The 3,873-nt window shown below is 40.7% G+C and overlaps 1 pseudogene; it reads left to right on the forward strand.

Annotated features, from left to right (window-relative positions):
* Positions 1–2,105: 2,105 nt before the first annotated feature.
* LOC136332047 (chromatin accessibility complex protein 1 pseudogene) lies at positions 2,106–3,640 on the forward strand (annotated as a pseudogene).
* The last annotated feature ends 233 nt before the right edge of the window (positions 3,641–3,873 follow it).

The raw sequence follows: 3,873 nt of genomic DNA on the forward strand, positions 1-3,873 counted from the left end.
ATACTAGTATAAAGAATTCACATAGGCCCTGGCGGGTTAGCTTAGTGGTAGAGCGTCTGCCTGGCATGCGGGAGTCCCAGGTTTGATTCCCGGCCAGGGCACACAGGAGAAGTGCCCATCTGCTTCTCCACCCCTCCCCCTCTCCTTCCTCTCTGTCTCTCTCTTCCCCTCCCGCATCCAAGGCTCCATTGAAGCAAAGTTTGCCCGGGCGCTGAGGATGGCTCTATGGCCTCTGCCTCAGGCGCTAGAATGGCTCTGATTGGGGCAGAGCAACGCCCCAGATAGGAAGAGCATTGCCCCCTGGTGAACATCCCAGGTGGATCTCGGTCGGGCGCATGTGTGAGTCTGTCTGACTGCCTCCCCGATTCCAACTTCAGAAAAATCCAAAAAAATAAAAAATAAAAAGAATTCACATATTAATTTATTCAAGTTCCTATCATGTGAACATTTTATATAACCATTGTACATTTGTCAAATTGAGAAAGCTTCAATTTCATAAGTTTTTCCACTGTTTTCCTTTTTCCAAGTTGTACTATTCAGCCCACAATACAATATTTCATTAAGACATCATGTTTTCTCGATTTTCTCTGTTCTGTGACCATTTCTCTGATGTATTTTTCTCATTTATGTCATGAATTAATTTAAGTAGTAGTGATTAGTTATTTTGTATCTTGATACGTCTTTTGGGTTGTACAAAGTTTGTCTCATTAAATAAAAATGCATTTTAGAACAGACACCTCAGAATTAAAGTCTCTTATCACACCACTAACAAGGGGTAGAAAATATTAAAATGTCTTACCGTTGATCTCCTGGTAAAGATAACATTTGTCAGGTTTCTACACTTAATATAGCAAGAACAAATTCTAACCAAAAACAACCAGCCTAAGGGCTCACATCAAAAGATTTTAAAACTTAAGTGTAGTATCGGTATTGGAAACATTTGTGAAAGCATAATACAGATAAATGGAACAGAATAGAGAGCCCACAAAAAGACCTGCACAGATCAAATACACTCAACTGTTTGAAAAACGAACAAAGGCTTTGACTGTGAACACATGTGCTTTCCACCAAATGATGTCGGAACACTTAGAGAACCATTGGCATGCATGAATAAGTAAATATATATACTAATACATAAAAGGAATCTCAACACATTCCTCACAAGTTTTAGCTGATAAAAGATGTATCCAGCCTGACCAGGCGGTGGGCAGTGGACCTGGAATTAGACTGTGATGCACAGAACTTTCGTTCAAGTCCCCAAGGTCGCTGGCTTGAGTGCAGGCTCTTCAGGCTTGAGCACAGGGTCACTGGCTTGAGTGTAAGATAGACTTGACGCCATGGTCACTGGTTTGAGGCAAAAGACACTGGCTTGAAGATGAAGGTTGCAGGCTTGAGGGCAAGCTAGCTCTGGCTTGAGCAAGGGGTCACTCGCTCTGCCATAGTCCCTGGTCAAGGCACATATAAGAAAGCAATCAATGAACAATTAAGATGCCACAAGGAAGATTGATGATGCTTCTCATCTCTCTTCCTGTCTGTTCTTTTCTGTCCCTCTGACTCTCCGCCTCTGTGGGAAGGGGCGGGGGAAGACTGTTATCCACATAATAGAATTCAAAAAGTCCACAATTTTAAAAACATGAAAATATCTTGGATACTTTCTTTTTTTATTTTTTTTTATTTTCTTTGTGGCCAAGACAGAGAGAGTCAGAGAGTGGGACAGACAGACAGGAAGGGAGAGAGATGAGAAACAACAATTCTTCGTTGCAATTCCTTAGTTGTTCATTGATTGATTTCTCATATTTGCCTTGCCTGGGGGCTACAGCAGACAGCGTGACCCCTTGCTTGAGCCAGCGATTTTGGTCTCAAGTTGGTAAGCCTTGCTCAAACCCGATGAGCATGTGCTCAACCTGGCACCCTCAGGGTCTCTATCCTGGGTCCTCCACATCCCAGTCTGATGCTCTATCCACTGCACAACCACCTGCAACAGACACTTTCAAAGATAATCAGATGGCAAGTGAGTATATCAAAGGTGCTCAACATTGTCACCAGAAAGTTACAATTTAGCACAGTGAAGTAACTGATAAAAGTACACAGCTCGGTGGGGGAAGGGCACAAAGATGGCGGACGTGGCCGTGGGCAGAGACAAGTGCGGGGAGCAGCGCCTCGTGTTGCTGCCCCTGTCCCGCATCTTGTCATCATGAAGAGCTCCCCCGAGGTGTCCAGCATCAACCAGGAGGCGCTCGTGCTCACGGCTAAGGCCACGGAACTCTTTGTTCAGTATCTAGCAACCTACTCCTACAGACACAGCAGTGGGAAAGAAAAGAAAGCACTGACTTACAACGATTTATCACACACCTCGGAGGAATCAGAAACTTTTCAGTTTCTTGCAGACATACTACCAAAGAAGATATTAGCTAGTAAGTACCTGAAAATGCTGGAGAAGAGGGAAGAAGACCAGGCGCAGAATGACAACGATGGAAGTGAGGACGGTGAAGCAGAATCCTAACCCCGCAAAGAAATGCTTTTAAAAGTCAGCCTGGTGAGGACCCTCCTCCTGGCTTAGCACCATTGCTCTGACGTAAGCACAACTTTGTGTGATTTTAGTCTCTTTCCTTTTCAGAGACTTCAAACACACTGTCTTCTTTCCTGGCTGAGATAGAGCATCTGATGCACCTAAATAGGCAAAAGGAAAGTTGTCAGAGTCACGATATAAAAAAAAAATTTTCAGCGCTGGCCAGGTAGCTCATTTGGTTAGAGCATTGTGCCCATACACCAAGGTTGTGAGTTCAGTCTCTGGTCAGGGCACATGTAAGAAGCAACCAGTGGGTGCACGGATGGGCGGACCAACAGGTCAGTGTTTCTCTCTCTACCCTTCCCCCTTTCTCTAAAGTCAAGAAATAAATGGGAAATTTTTCCTTCTCTTAAAAAAACATTTTTACAGATAGATTTTGAAGAGCTAAATATCAGTTATATAAAAACTAGATCCAGTTTTAGCTAAACATGTAGTTTATGTTATGTTACGTTGTATGTACTATGTTACATTTGTATTTTTGTATTTTAATAAAATTTGAGTATTTGTCCAAATACTGCATTTTTAAGTGTAAAGACTTAACATTTTTAAAATTAAAAGTTGTATGTATTTTTACAGTAAAATGCTCTGTAGACCTAATTTTAGACTGTTATCTAATGCCGTGCTTATTACTTGAGACTTTTGTGAAATTCAAAAGTGAGCATTTCTAGCACTTTTATTCCCAGAGAAAATTTTCAGGTCAGATCCTAAATCCAAAAATAAATATCGTAGTCCCTCTACACAAGCATACATTTCTTAAAAAGAAGTTTTAGAACATGTTGTGTATTGAAGAGCTATCTCACTATTCTCTTCCATGCATCTGTAGTCGTTCTTTTTACTAGCCACAAAAGAAAATGGTAAGCCCTGTGTTTTTTCACATTGGGTAAATTTTTGACTCTTTATCCTTTAATCTTTTTTTCTTTTGAGTTATCTACATCCAGCATTATGTTCAGTCTTGGTTGTGTGAGCAAACGATCAGTTCCATGATCCCTGATACGCTCCTGTACTCCCTACTCCTGGGCACCCATTGATGTTTTCTGTGTCTTGTTTTTAAAAATAAAATTTTTAAATCCACACACACACAAAAAAGTACACAGCTCATTGACTTCCAAATATATTTTATATTGGAAGTCATATATATATATATATATATATATATATATATATATATGCTGGTGATAAGAAAAGAAAAAGGAATTCTTATTTGACAGACAATGCAAAGACTACATCATTTTGGAAGATAGATGATTTTTTTGTTTTATTTACTGAGAGGAGAGTAGGCACAGACAGACTCCTGAATGCACCCT

The sequence above is a fragment of the Saccopteryx bilineata genome, chromosome 3 (assembly GCF_036850765.1).
Source record: "Saccopteryx bilineata isolate mSacBil1 chromosome 3, mSacBil1_pri_phased_curated, whole genome shotgun sequence".
Taxonomy (NCBI): Eukaryota; Metazoa; Chordata; class Mammalia; order Chiroptera; family Emballonuridae; genus Saccopteryx; species Saccopteryx bilineata.